Source organism: Phacochoerus africanus, chromosome 4, assembly GCF_016906955.1.
Source record: "Phacochoerus africanus isolate WHEZ1 chromosome 4, ROS_Pafr_v1, whole genome shotgun sequence".
Taxonomy (NCBI): Eukaryota; Metazoa; Chordata; class Mammalia; order Artiodactyla; family Suidae; genus Phacochoerus; species Phacochoerus africanus.
The window spans coordinates 17,765,211-17,780,810 of record NC_062547.1 but is presented as its reverse complement, the minus strand read 5'-3'; positions in this window follow the sequence as shown (position 1 = coordinate 17,780,810).

The following is a 15,600-nucleotide window of genomic DNA, read 5'->3' as shown; positions in this document are numbered from 1 at the left end:
AGCTTTTACAAAACTTGCTTAGCAAAACCAAAGTTGTTTTCTAAGCTGGGTCTCCATCTTCCTGCCTGGATGACTCCTGCAGCTGTGTTGAGACACCCTGAGACTCCTTGTTCTCTCCTTCCCAAGTCCTTGAGGTGAATCCCAAAGCTCCATTCTGCTCACGGTCTCCTCACTGTGATCCTTCCTTTTCTTAAGAGCCTTACCAGATGGTCCCACATCCATCCAGGCCATGAGGTCCCAAGTGCAAAGGCAGCAGCCGGCACACATTGAGACCCACTGACCAAGAAGGGCACCACAGACCACTCATTGACCCCAGCTCACCTTGACAGAAAAGGGCACCAGTCTTGCTGAAGGAGGCCAGCCTTCCCATAATTCTTCCCTATTCCAGGCAGGATTCTTTGGTTGCAAGCAACAGAAATAAACTTGTGCTAACTTAAGCAAGGGGCTGTATTAGGAGGATGGGGCCAGCTCACAGAATCAAGAGACTAAGAGTTGAGAACTAAGAGAAAGAGTTGGGGACAATGACAGCCACGACATCCTGGAATAGGAGCAAATCAACCATCTTGTTAGGGTGCTGCTTCTCACATGTTATGCTGTCCTTCTGACATTCTGGTTAAGATCCTAAGTCCTTGACTCTGATTGGCTTGGTTGAGTAAAATGCCCTCTCCTTGTCACCTTGATTGGCAACCCCACTGAGATTGCAACCAATGGGCCAGAGGCAATTGTCCAAAACAGAAATCAGGGCTCTCACCGAAAGAAAGGAGCAGAATGTTGGGCAGCCAAAAACTACCTGTCTTCAAAACACTCCCAGTCTCTCCCCACTTACATAATTTATTAATCTACCAAGATTCCAGGTGCTGTGTATGCAAAGTTGGCAGAACTATAAACTAAAGCTGGTGATAGACGGGATCGAATCAGTGGAAAAAAGCTCTGTTTGAGGAGAGATTGGGCTTCTTTGGATCAGAAGACTCATAGTCTGGTCCCAGCCCTGACACTAATTCCTGACACCTCTGTTTCTTCATGTAAGCAGCTGGGTAAGCAGGGATCTCCCCAGCAGGTCAAAATAGATAGTGTACTTGAAGGCACTTCAAAGGCTGTTAAACATGCAAACTTGAGGGACTGTTATTGGTCATTTGGGTTTTTCTAATTTATTTTACAGATCACATCATATCGACTACTTAACCTGAGATTGCATTTGGCCAGAAACAGAGCAGTTTTGACCTTAGCTGGCAGACGGGCTGCAATGAAGCGAGATGAAGGAGAGAAAGCTCTGCAGGTAATGCAGTGGGCAGTCTTATTTCGTCCTATTTTGCAATGCAATGATCTTGAGGAAATATTAGGATGCAATTCAGAGAGAGTTCTTACTAACTCAGAAAAATCAACTCCAGTGAGAGCCAAGAAATAGAAAACTGCCAGAGTGTAGGAAATAGCCATTTGGAGGAACACATCAGATATTCAATATTCCACACAGTGGCAATGTAGCATGGTCTTTCAGAACACAAGCTTTGAGTCATGAAGACCTGAGTTTGAACTCTAGATGCATCCCTTGCCTTATCTATATAAGTACAATAACAATCCATTAAACAAATATTTATTGAGGACTTATTATAGGCCAGGTGTTATCTTCGCCACTGATGATACAAAAGTGAACAATACAGATGATGAACCTCTGCCCTTATGACCTCTACATTCTAGTGGGAGAAGAAAGTAGATAAACAACAAAAAAGGGTAAAACATATGGTATATCGGATAGTGATAAATGCTGCAAAAATAAATAAATAAAGCAGAGAAGAAAACAAGTGAGGTGATTGAGGAAGAGTTACTATAATCTATAGGGTGATTAGGGAAAGTCTCACTGTCATGGTGACATTTGAACCAAGAGCTGAGAGAGCCAAGGCAGGTGTCTGGGGGAAGACTCTTCCAGGCAGAGGGAACAGCATGTGCAAAGGCCTAGTCGCGGCAGCAGATCTGGGAAGTTCAAGGAACAACAAGGCATCCAGGATGGCTGAAGGAGACCTTGTAGCTGGAGAGAAGATGGAGACGTTGGCAGAGTGCTGGAGGCAGGGCACAGATACCGACGGCCTGGCAGGTTCCGCACTTTGGTTTTTACTCTGAGAGAGACAGGGAGCCACTGGAGGGTTTTGAGCGGGAAAGCAACATAATCTAATGTACATTTTAAAGTCTTATTTGAGCTGCTATGCTATGAGCTAGGGCAGAAAAGAGAAACCAGTTAGGAGGCTATAGCAAATATCCAGGTGAGATGTCTAGTTTCTGGTCCAGCGTGTAAGGAGCTTGGGAGTTACCACTTTCTCCTAATAACAAATAAAAGGCTGAAAAATTGAAAAATAGCCTTTCTTAGATCCATCAAGAAGTGAGCTCTTAGGGCAAATAACCTAACCCTACCTCTAACCCTAAACCCTAACCCTAACCCTCTCCCCCGCCTCCTCCAAATTTGGACAGACAGACAGGCAGATACATAAAATCACAGCTTAGGCAGAGACCACCAGCAGAAACCTCCACGGGAAGCAGTGTTGGGGTAGGAAACCTGAACTGTGATTGACACACTGCTGGAAGCTCGGTGTGCACAAGTCAGAGTTTAAAACTCCAGGGAACCCAGTCACTTCTCTGAGTTTTACCACTAGGGACTCAACCAGGTTCTCCTGGTGAATACCGGAGGGGAAAAACCCTCTAGTTTCTGGCATGGATCAAGAGAAAGGGACCATTTTGAAATAATCCCAGAGCATTCTGTTCTTCTTAACAAGGCTTTCCCTCAAGAGAAACTGTTTTACCAGAGCTTAAACTATGGGGATTTTTCCAAATCCTAATCAATATGGGGAAATGGAAATACCCAACCCCAGCCTTCTCTAGTCATCCTTTCCCATCTATGGTGGAGGAGAGGCTGAGACGCACTTGTGAAATTCACAGTCCAGAGGTACAGACTCACTAAAAGGCTGAGACCTCGTCCCGGGACTATATAGGCTGTCTTCCTTCCTTCCTTGATAATTTACCCTACATTTACCCCACGTTACTAAAAGACTATTTACTGCAATTCCTTTACCCAGCACATCATGAGCAGACAATAATTAAAAATTATAAGGCATGTCAAAAGGCAAAAAACACAGCTTGAAGAGACAGAACACACATCAAAACCAAACTCAGAGATGGCAGAGATGATGACATTATCCAACTGGAAGACAATTATGATTAATATGCTAAGGGCTCTAATGGATGAAGTAGACAGCATGCAAGCACAGACGGGTAATGTAAGCAGAGAAATGGAGGTTGTAAGAAGGAATTGAAAGGAAATGCCAGAGATCAAACCACCATAACAGAGACAAAGAAGGCCGTCAGTGCTCTCAGTAGACTGGACGTGGCCGGGGAAAGAGTCACTAAGCTTAGGCATATCGCAATAGAAACTTCCAAAATTGAAATGTAAAGAGAAAAAAGACCGGAGTGGGGGTGGGGGGCGGGAGGGAGAAGAGCAGAGTACCCAAGAACTGTGGGACAACTATAAAAGGTACAAAACACACTTCATGGGAATACCAGAAGGAGAAAAAAAGAGACAAAGAAGGAGAAGAAATATTTGAGGAAATAATGATGGAGAATTTCCTCAAATTAATGTCAGACACCAAACCACAGATCCAGGAAGCTCAGAGGACACCAAGCAGGATAGATGACATCCTCCCCCCTCCAACTCAGAAAACCACAACTAGGCAGACATATTATATTCAAAACGTAGAAAATCAAAGATAAAGGGGAAAAAATCTTAAAAGAAGCCAGAGAGAAAAAAAGTATCTTACCATAGAGGATCAAAGATAAGACATACATCTAACTTCTCTTTAAAAAAACCATCCATATGAAAAGAGAGCAGGGTGAAATATTTAAAGTGCTAAGAGAACCTAGAATTCCATCCCCTGTAAAATTATCCTTCAAAACCAAAGGAGAAATAAAGACTTTCTCAGACAAATTAAAAAAAAAAAGTGAATTTGTTGCTAGTAGACTTGCCTTCAAAGAAATGTTAAAGGTTCTTCAGGGAGAAGGAAAATTACATAGGTCAAAAATGTTCATTTACACAAAGAAAGGAAGAGCAACAGAGAAGGAACAAGTGAAGGTAAAATAAAACCTTTTTTGTTATTACTCTTAATTGAGCTAACACATAAGAGTTTGGTTCAAAATAATGGTAAAAATATATTAAATTTTGTATATGTGTGTGTGCGCTTGTTTATATGTGAAAGGAATGACAGCAATGATACAAGGGACAGGAGGGGAAAATAGGATTATTTTGTTATTATAAAGTATTTGTATCACCCATGAAGTGGTATAATGTTATTTGAAAGTGGAATTGGACTAGCTGTGAATGCATATTTGCAAACTCTGGTGTAACCACTAAAACGAGTGAAATAAAGAAGTATAACTGATATGCTAAGAAAGGAGAGAAAATGGAATCACATAAAACACTCAGTTAAAACCACCAAAGGAACAAAGGAAGTAGAAGACAAAAACAGGAATGAAAAACAAGGGCAATGAACAGCAAATAGTAACAAACATGATAGCTATTAACCCAAGTATATCAATAGTCACTCCAAAATTTAAATATAAATAGCCTAAATAAACCAATTAAAAGAGATTGTCAGAGAGGATGAAAAAAAACAAGACCCGACTATATGTTGTCTACAAGAAATCTACTTTAAAGAGAAAGACAAATACAATGTAAAAGTAAATGGATGGAGAAAGATATACCATGCTAATGCTACTCGGGAAAAAAAAAAGCAGGAATAGCTGTGTTAGACAGAATACACTTCAGAGCAAAGAAAGTTATCAGAGGTAAAGAGGAGCATTACATAGCGATAATGGGATCAATTTTCTAGGAAGACATATCAACCCTTAATGTATAGGCTACTAGCAACAGAGTGTCAAAATATGTGAAGCAAAAAGTGATAGAATTTCAAGGAGAAAAAGATGAAAGCACCATTATAATTGGAGACTTTAACAGCCCTCTATCAGAAATAAACAGATCCAAGAGGTAGAAAATCAGTAAGGACACAGTTGAATTCAACAGGCCCATCAATCACCCAGTTATAATTTATATCTATAGACTCCTTCACCCAACAATAGCAGAGTGCATATTCTTCTCAAGTGCACAAGGGACATTCATCAGGATAGACCATATTCTGGGCCATAAAACACACACACTAACAAATTTAAAATAATAGAAATCATACAGTTGTCTGCTCTTAGACCACAACGGAATTAAATTAGAAATCAATAACAAAAACATAACTGGAAAATTCCCCAATATTTGAATACTAAATGACGCACTTCTAAATAACACATAGGTCAAAGAAGAAATCTCAAGAAAAAATTTTAAATATTTTGAACTAAATAAAAATGAAAACACAACTTATTAAAATTTGTAGGACCCAATAAAAGCAGTGATTAAAGGGAAATTGACAGTACTGAAGGTGTATATTACAAAAAAAGGGAAGATCTGAAATCAATCATCTGAGCTTCCACCTTGGGAAACTAGAAAGTGAAGAGCAAATTTAATTCAAAGTAAGCAGAAGAAAAAAAAAACTATAAAAATTAGAACAGAAATCAATGCAATTGAAAATAGGTAATCAATAGAAAAAAATCAACAAAACAAAAATCTGGTTCTTTGAAAAGACATAAAATTGCTAAGCCTTGACCAGGCTAAGTAAAAAAGAAAAAAGAAGGAAAGAAAGAAAGAGGATACAAATTACTAATATCAGAAATGGAAGAGAAAACATTACTACAGATCTCATGGACATTAAGAGAATAATCAAGGAATAGTCTGAACAACTCTTGGAAAGAACCAGGATGTTCTTCAGTAGGTGAGAGAATAAACTGTGATATATCCAGACCATGGATTATTATTTAGCACTAAAAAGAAATGATCCATTCAGCCGTGAGAAGACATGGAGGAAGTTTAAATGCTTGTTACCAAGTGAAAGAAGCCAATTTCAAAAGCCTACATAGGAGTTCCCGTCGTGGCGCAGTGGTTAACGAATCCGACTAGGAACCATGAGGTTGCGGGTTCGATCCCTGCCCTCGCTCAGTGGGTCAAGGTTCCGGCGTTGCCGTGAGCTGAGGTGTAGGTCACAGACTCGGCTTGGATCTGGCGTTGCTGTGGCTCTGGCATAGGCTGGTGGCTACAGCTCCAATTTGACCCCTAGCCTGGGAACCTCCAGATGCTGAGGGAGCGGCCCAAGAAATGGCAAAAAGACAAAAAAAAAAAAAAAAGCCTACATACTATATGATTCCAACTAGATGACATTCTGGAAAACCCAAAACTATGGAAACAATAAAATGATTGGTGGTTCCAGGAGTTGGAGGAGGGAGGGATGAATAGGTGGAGCACAAAGGATTTTTTAGGACAATGAAATTATTCTATATGATACTCTAATGGGATATGCGTCATTATACATTTGTCAAAACCCATAGAATACACATCACCAAGAGCAAAGTCTAATGTAAACTATGGGTTTGTGGTGATAACAATGTATCAATGTAGGTTCACTGATTGTAACTAATGTACCCCTCTGGTGAGGGATGTTGACAATGAGGGATGCTAGGGGGTGGGAGCTGGTATAGGGGAGCCCTCTGAACCTTCCACTCAATTTTTCTGTGAATCTAAAAATCAAGTCTTCTGTCCAAAAATGGACAGAAGATCTAAACAGACAATTCTCCAAAAAGACATACAGATTGCCGAGAAACACATGAAAAGATGTTCAGCGTCACTCATTATTAGAGAAATGCAAATTAAAACCACTCTGAGGTACCACCTTACACCAGCCAGAATGGCCATCTTCCAAAAGTCTACAAACAGTAAGTGCTGGTGAGGGTGTGGAGAAAAAGGAACCCTAGTACACTGTTGGTGGGATTGTAAATTGGTGCAACCACTGTGGAAAGCAATATGGAGATGCCTCAGAAAACTAAACATAGAACTACCATTTGACCCAGCAATCCCACTCCTGGGCATCTATCCAGAGAAAACCACGACTCGCAAAGACACATGTATTCCAATGTTCATTGCAGCACTATTTACAATAGCCAAAACATGGAAACAACCTAAATGTCCATCGACAGAGGAGTGGATCTAGAAGATGTGGTACATATACACAATGGAATATTACTCAGCCATTAAAAAGAACGAAATACTGGCATGTTTAGCAACATGGATGGTCCTAGAAACTATCATGCTAAGTGAAGTCAGCCATACAATGAGACACCAACATCAAATGCTTTCACTGATATGTGGAATCTGAAAAAAGGACAGATGCTGAACAGATGCTGACTCACAGACATTGAAAAACTTACGGTCTCCAGAGGAGACAGTTTGGGGGGTGGGGGGGCTGGGCTTGGGCTGTGGGATGGAAATCCTGTGAAATCAGATTGTTATGATCATTTTACAACTACAGATGTGATAAATTCGAGTAATACAAAAAAAATTAAAAAAATAAAAATCAAGTCTATTTTTCTTAAAAAAACAAAACAAAACCAAGTCAGTTGTGCTCCTTTTATTTATCTTTTAGCTGTGCCCATGGCAGGCAGAAGTTTCTGGGCCAGGAATCGAACCCACACCACAGCAGTGACTAGAACCATAGCAGTGACAACAATGGATCCTTTACCCACTGAGCCACTGAGGAATTCTGTATTTTTTTAAATTTAGGTAAGAGTTGATGGTGGTTTAGTAAGAGTGGTAGCTGTGGAGGTGGGGAGAAGTGGTTGGATTAGGGATTTATTTTAAAAGAAGAGCCAACAGAATTGCCGGTGGATTGGATGTGTAGAGGAGGGCTAGTGAACATTCGGCCTACAGCCTAGACAGGAGGATATATGACAAAGACGTCACACGGTGCCAGGCACATGTGAGATATTTCGCAAACACCAAAATCTTATAAAACTTCAGAAGAGATGATGGCCCTCGGCAAGGTAATATCTTAGTTAGGTAACTTGTGGGGCCGGGGTTCAGAACACACAAGGAAATCGAAAGAGGATGGCCAAGCTCTAGTCAGCTCTCGTAAGTCCTCTTTTATATGCAATATTTTCTTGTGGTCAGGAGCTCCGTTCTGGAAATAGGAGATCAATGGAGTAGGAACAGAGAAAAACAAGAATGATTCATCCCAGGACGAGTACGTAATAATAATTCTAAAATAAATAACAGGGATATAATGTACAGCACAGGGAACATAGTCAATAATAGTGTAATAACTTTGTATGGTGCAAATCTTTGCAAATATCAAGTCACTGAGCTGTACACCTGAAACTAACGTAATGTTATGAAGACAACTGTACTTCAATTTTTTTAAAAAAAAGAAAAAAATAAAGTAATGCCAGCCTTAAAAATGATAATAACTCCAAAAATAACACTTATTAGTAATCACAGGGGCGATAGTAGCTAGACAGGTGGAATGGCATATTTTTTGAAGCCTGTGCTAGGCCAGCCTCTCCATTTAGCTTGAGGTAAATGAAGAGAAATTTGTATTAAAGTACAAAAAGCAAAAGGATTAGTTCTCTAAACATCGACTGCCAAATCCCAAAGGATACAAGCCACTTTTTTTTTTTTTTATTGGTCTTTTTGCCATTTCTAGGGCCGCTCCCGCAGCATCTGGAGGTTCCCAGGCTAGGGGTCGAATCAGAGCTGTAGCCACCGGCCTACAGCACAGCCACAGCAATGCCAGATCCGAGCCGTTGTCTGCAACCCACACCACAGCTTACGGCAACGCTGCATTCTTAACCCACTGAGCAAGGCCAGGGATCGAACCTGCCACCTCATGGTTCCTAGTCAGATTTGTTAACCACTGAGCCACGACGGGAACTCCTACAATCTACTTTAGTTGGAACATTTCTATCATTTTTTGAGCCCCTTCTAAACCTCAGGCCCATATATTTCTCTACTGTTGAAATGAGCTCAGCTGATTTCAAGATAAACGTTACTGTGTCTCTTTTACACATGGGAAAAGTAAGACTGATGCAAGGGAGTCACTAGCTAAGGAATCATGAATCTGGGTTCAAACCCAAGCCTGTGTGTCTCCAGAGCTCATGCATATACCACACCGCCTCACTTCTGTGTTGTTAACAACAACCAGCCTTCGTTGAGCACTCACCTCAGGCCGGGCCCTTGCGTTTTATAGCGATTAATAGGAACAATTAGTATCCCCATTTTACAGATGAACAAATTGAGGCCCAGAAAACTTAAGCTCACTGTAGACCCCTCAGCTGGTAAGTCAGGACCCAGACAGTGTGGTTCTAGGTTGTAGGGTCCATATGCTTATGTTTTTAAAGGAGTGCTTTATCCAGTCACTTGTGATGGAACATGATGGAAGATAACATGAGAAGGGGAAGGTATATATATATGTGTGTGTGTGTGTGTATAATTGGGTCACTTTGCTGTACAGTAGAAATCGACAGAAAATTGTACATCAACTATAATGAAAAAAATTTTTAATATAACAGTAATATACTCGTGTAACAATTCTAGAAAATACAACAAAGAGAAAGGAAAAAAATCACCTATAATCCTACCGTTCTGAGATAACCATGATTGTCATCTTGTGTAACATTTTAATCTTTTTCCTACACACACACACACACACACACACACATTTTGCATATAATTTCAGAGACTCCTTGAACCATGGACCCTGACTGAGAGCTCCAGTTCTACATTCCATCTAATGCCTGAACTATATCCCATCATGGAAGGATGCCCTATAAGTTATTGAGCCAACCTAAGTCAGTCCCCTCTGATTGAACATTTAGATTAGTTCCAATTTTCCACTACTACAAACAATATTGCAGTGACTATTCCTATGGATAAATCTGTAAGTATAGCCCTATTTATGGCCTTGGGATCAATTCCAAGAGTAAAATCATTTTAAGGTTTTTGATAGTACTTCCAAACTGCCCTCAAGAAAGGATGTTTACGCTATTTACGCTCCAGCCAGCAGCATCTAGGAGGACCCATTTCCCCACATCATTGCTCACAGCTGGTCTTATAAAACACTATATAGTCTGTACCATTTTAACCCTGGCTCAGAACTTTTCTTTCTCTTTTTGTTGTCTTGAAGGCAGCGATTTTTGGCTCAAGGAACTGGAAACAGCTGTCTTTGGAGAAGACTCCGGATTGGGAATCGCTGTCTTTCCCTGATGCACCAAAACCCTGAAGGCTGTGGTTTCCTAGGTTTAGCAGAAGACCTTTCTTTGCAAATCCCCTATCTTTAGTAGAAAGCATTTACTGAGTGAGAAGACACAGACAGGTTGATCATTTAAAAAACAAAAACAAAACCTTGGTTGATTTTTAAACATGTATATTATGAAAGGCTTGTCCCCAAAAGAACCAGAAGGGTTCCTTTTAGTAGATCTTAAAATTCATAGACAAGTAATTCTATAATGTGACTGCTCCTTCTCTCCCACTTTAGACAGCCAAATCTGGCTCCTGATGTATAAAATTTACTAGATTAAAAAAAAAATTTAATTTTGGCTCAAGAACTCCACAAAAATGGTTATAAGGAGAAATCTCTTACATATAGTAGGCACTCAATAAATGTTTGTTGAATTGTACCGGAAAACTCAGATACGCACTCTGGAGTAATAGGGGATTTCATGTACATGCTTAACTACTAAAGCTTTCATTAACTGTGGCAGTGTTAAATACTGCCGGTACTAATGAGGGGGAGTGGTGACCTGAATACACCAAAACAGAGGGAAATCCCAGATCAACTCCATTTAGTCTTGAAATACAGTCAGTCCATGATGTTTTTTCCCTGTAACTGATATACCTTCCCAAATCTGCTTGGCTTCGACAAATATTACAATGAGCTCATCCTCCACCGGCCCCCAGAGAGATGGTGCTGGGTCAGGCAGTTGCTGGGGCTAGATTTCAGTGTTGCCAAAAAGTTTTGACATATTTGATGATGTAAAAAAAACTCTCATTGGGAGATCCCGTTGTGGCTTAGTGGGTTAAGAACCCGACTAGTATCCATGAGGATGTGGGTTCGACCCCTGGTCTCGCTCAGTGGGTTAAACGATCTGGCGTTGCCGCAAGCTTTGGTGCAGGTCGCAGACGAGGCTCAGATCTGGTGTGGCCGTGCCTGTGGCTGTGGCTGTGGTGCAGGCTGGCAGCTGTAACTCCGATTTGACCCCTAGCCTGGGGAACTTCTGCATGCCGCAGATAAGGCCCTAAAAAGAAAAAAAAATATTGTTAACTGTCTTAACTATGACATCGATATTCTTTCAGCTACCTAAGAATATGTTCCTTTTAAAAAAAAAGATTCATATTGGAATTAAAAAAGTAAATAAAAGTTACCACAGGTCACCTGAAAAAGGGATAATAAAGATTTGAGCATATTATAACAATAACTACTGTTCACTGGAAATTTTTTGTGCAAGTCAGTTCAGTTATAGTAACTTGAATCTTTGTAATAAACCTCTGCAGGACAGGTATCGTCATCCCCATTTTACAGATGAATAAACTGAGGCTCAGAGGCAGTCAGTAGTGACTATCCAGGATTTCTGCCCTGATTCTGCTTCAGGGAATTCTCCTCCTTCATTGATGAAACCAACAGTCAAAGTACCCTGCCCTCCTGCCCAGAGATGCAGGCCCCAAGCCTCTTCTGTAATCCTCAGCTTGCATGGATTAACATTCAGGTCCATGCCAGTGGACACTCTGAAGAGCTCGGCCACTAGCCCTCTCTAAGGTCAAGGGCTGGGGTTTTTCTCGGTAACTGCGAGGTAGATAATATTTCTACCCAGTTGGGAAATGGCAGACTGAGGATCTGAACCCAGGGCTGTCTGATGTCAAAGCCCCATGCCACCTCTCAAAGGACATGCATGAGAGGCCAAGTTCATGGGCCTTCCAAGTCCCGCTTTTCCCTTTCTCTGCCTCCACTGCTTCCCCATAAAATCCTTACACACTTACTTCCCTGTCTCTCTACCCACTGGGTGTAGCAATACATCACTGCGCTAATGTAACCACACCTCCACACGGGGAACCCAATGTTTAATTCAGTGATTAATCCATACTCCCTTAGACTAACAAGCTGCTACTGCTACTCATGGCACTCTCTGTAACTAGAACAACACTGAAGGGGAGGCATGAACGGGTTGTCTGATCCAAGCTCCTGCCTCAGAGAAATGCTGCTGCCTAAAATCAGTAGCATTCAGTCATACGACAGCAGTCACTTTCGCCATCATCATTATCACAAGTCTACTGATTACCGTCAACCTTAAGAAGCGCCATGTGCTGTTCTAATACAGAACGTGTAAGCCCGAAAAAGACAGCCTAGAAGAGAGCATCTCAGAGCTCTGACGGCAGTGGGAAGTCTGCAGCCTCTGCAGGCGGAGGGACATATCTGGTACCAGGGGTGTGAGCTTGGGCTTACCTGCCCTGAGCCTCAGCTTCCTCATCTGTAAAATGGGAAATAATAAAAACAGCCTCACATATTCCTCAGATACTTGTATCAGATGATAAAGTTAAACCGCCTGACACACTGTAGGAGCCAACAATGCCAGTGCTTCCCTTCCTAGGGAATTTAGGACAGTTGATCGCTTATTCCTATTTTTAAAGATCTCCAAGGAAGGAGAAGCCACAGCATCCCTTGGTAGCTAGTGTCTGTGTTTCACAACCCACTTAGATGATGTGTGAATATAGCACAGAGGCCCACATCCAAGGAGGCTGGTGGAGGCTGGGAGGCATGCCAAGCAGCTTGCTGGACCGCTACCATCCTATCCCTTCCCCCGCCATTGCCTCCTAAATATATATATTAGCTTAGCCATCCTTCACGGGTGCCTCTTTTTGGAAACCCTCTCTGATCATCCCCTGGTTTGAAATTTTTCAGTGTTCTAACTGCTATAACACCTGATGGCTGTAACATGCTTCAAGCATTTAGCAAAAAACAGGCTGGTATGACAACTATTTAATTACTTAATTATATATATAGCGTGTGTGTATATACACATGGAATGTGTGTATATACATGGAATGTCCTCTACATTGCCAGACAGTGTCCTAGGCACTAGGCACACAGCAATAAATAGAATAGATGAGGTTCCTGCTCTCATGAAACTCACATTCTAGAAGAGGGCAAAGGGACAGAAAATAAGTATAGACTGTGTCAGTTGATCGGAAGTGGCGTGGAGGAAGTTAGAACAGGGCTGGACTGTGGCTGCTCTACACAGGAGGGATGGTGAGCCCTGCCTGCCTCACACCAGCTCCCTGTGCTCCATGCAGAGTTTTTCTTCTTCTTTTTTAATTTAATATATATATATTTTTTCTTTTTTTAGCCATACCTACAGCATATGGGCGTTCCCGGGCGAGGGATTGAATCAGAACTGCCATTGCCGGCCTACACCACAGCCACAGCAACCCTGGATCTGAGCCTCATCTGCAGCCTATGCTGAAACTTGCAGCAACGCCTGATCCTTAACCCTGATCGAGGCCAGGGATCAAACCCGAATCCTCATGGACACTATGTCAGGTTCTTAACCCATTGAACCACAAGGGGAACTCCAAGCAGCCTTTTTCTTACTTGTCTAATTTGCCACACTCCTTCCAGCCCCAGGTCCTTGTCACATTCCTTTCATCGAAAATACTTGTCTCTCCCTATCTCACCTATTTAACCTCTTCTTTTTGATGAGGTGACATTTGAGCCAAGCCTGGAAGGAAGTGAGGGGACCCTTTATATGTGCTTGGCTTCTCTGGAAAACCATACGCTCCCGGATAGTAAGAGGAGGCAGCGGAGAAGAGTGGTTAGAGACCCATATTCTGGAGTCGGATGACTGGCTTCAAATCCCGGCCCTTCCACACCCTCGTTGTGTGACAAGTTCCTAACTTCTTCAAGTCTCAACCTCTTCTGGAAAATTGAGAAAGAACAGTACTTATCCCCTAGGAATATTGTGAAGATTCAGTGAAATAATGACAGTACTACGAGGGGCACCCCAATGCCGACTTTCCCTGAAGCTAAAATGGAAATTCAGGAACTCCCCTCAGAGGGCCGAGTAGTGAGTTTACATGGTCACGTGCTGCTGCAAAACATGTCAACAATGAAGCTGGCTGTCTCTTCCCACTTTGACTGTGCTTCTGTCATATTTTCCCTTGTGTGGAATGGCAATGGAAAGGACACGGGTCTTTTGCAGTTGAAATTCAGATGGTAAACTCAACCACTGCACCCCAAGAGGACAGGCGGTCAGCCTTCCTGGAAAGTGATTGGGTCCAGCATCGGAGGATCCCTCCAGAGAGCTAAGGGCTCTGGGCAGGTGCTGGGGGGGCCCACCCACAGCTGCCCCCCATCTTCCAAGGGATCTCCAACTCCAAGCCTTGTACTCAGAGCTCAGGACACTCTGGGATCTTCCTGAGTCATCACTGACTGAGAGCCAGCCCCAGGGTCAGGCAGTTCTTCTATTTAAGTGGAACAGCTCTTAAAATCTACACCCAGCATGGGAATGAGCTGTTTCCCCCTCCTAAGGGTTGAAAACAGCTCCTGACCATCTTCCCAAGGAAAATCTTCTCCCTACTTGAAAGCAGCTATAAAGTCACATCTCAGCCCTCTATTTCCCAGCCAAAGGATGCCAATTACTAATACCAAAGGGAAAGAACGTGACTCACTGACGTTCCCAGTTCTGACGGCTGATTGCCATAAATTCCTGGGTCCCTAGAGTTCGCTCCGCCTTCTTTCTGACTGGTCTACACAGTCATCGCCCAGAAAGTCACCCTTTCTGCTTGCTTTTCTCCAGGAGACTACTAGAAGGATTTTTTTAAGGCCCACAGGTCCTTTGGCAAGATCACACTAAGTCCCTTTACCCACCTCCCTGCCAGACTCAGAGAAGGATGACTTCAGAGTCCTCATGTGTCTTTGAATGCATATGGGCACATTTATTTCCAGTATCTATTAAAGAGATACTCCCATCCTCACCTGCCCCTGGTCCTACCCACTGTCCTCTCTTGCCTTTCTGGGGCTGTGTCTCCCAGTCATAGACCTGATGAGTTTATCATCATTTAAAGGACACAACGGCAGCAGGCAGAAGCATACTAGGCTGGGATACCTCACTGAAGGGACATTATGCTCAGAAGGAAATGACCCCCTGATCCCTTGGTTCCCAAGGGGTTGGGGCTTCATCTTTTCCCTCTGCTTTCTGGCCCATCCCCAAAATGAGAGTAGGATCCTCAACTCACAGGAGCACTTGTCTTTTTTTTTTTTTTCTTTTTTTCTTTTCTTTTTAAGGCCACACCTGCGGCATTTGAAAGTTCCCAGGCTAGGAGTCAGATCGGAGCTGCAACTGCCGGCCCACACCACAGCCACAGCAACGTCCAGATCTGAGCCACGTCTGCGAAACTACACCACAGCTTGAGGCAGCACCAGATCCTTAACCCACGGAGCGAGGCCAGAGATTGAACCCACATCCTCATGGAGACCATGTCAGATTCTTAACCTGCAGAGCCCACAGTGGGAACTCCAGCCCTTGCCTTTTTAGAGAGAAGAAGAGAGAATAAATGTGGTTGACTTTGAAACATTGTCATAATGTATTAAACTCACAGCCCAACCATGTTAAGACACATGTCATTCTAAAAGCGTGATCATAGAG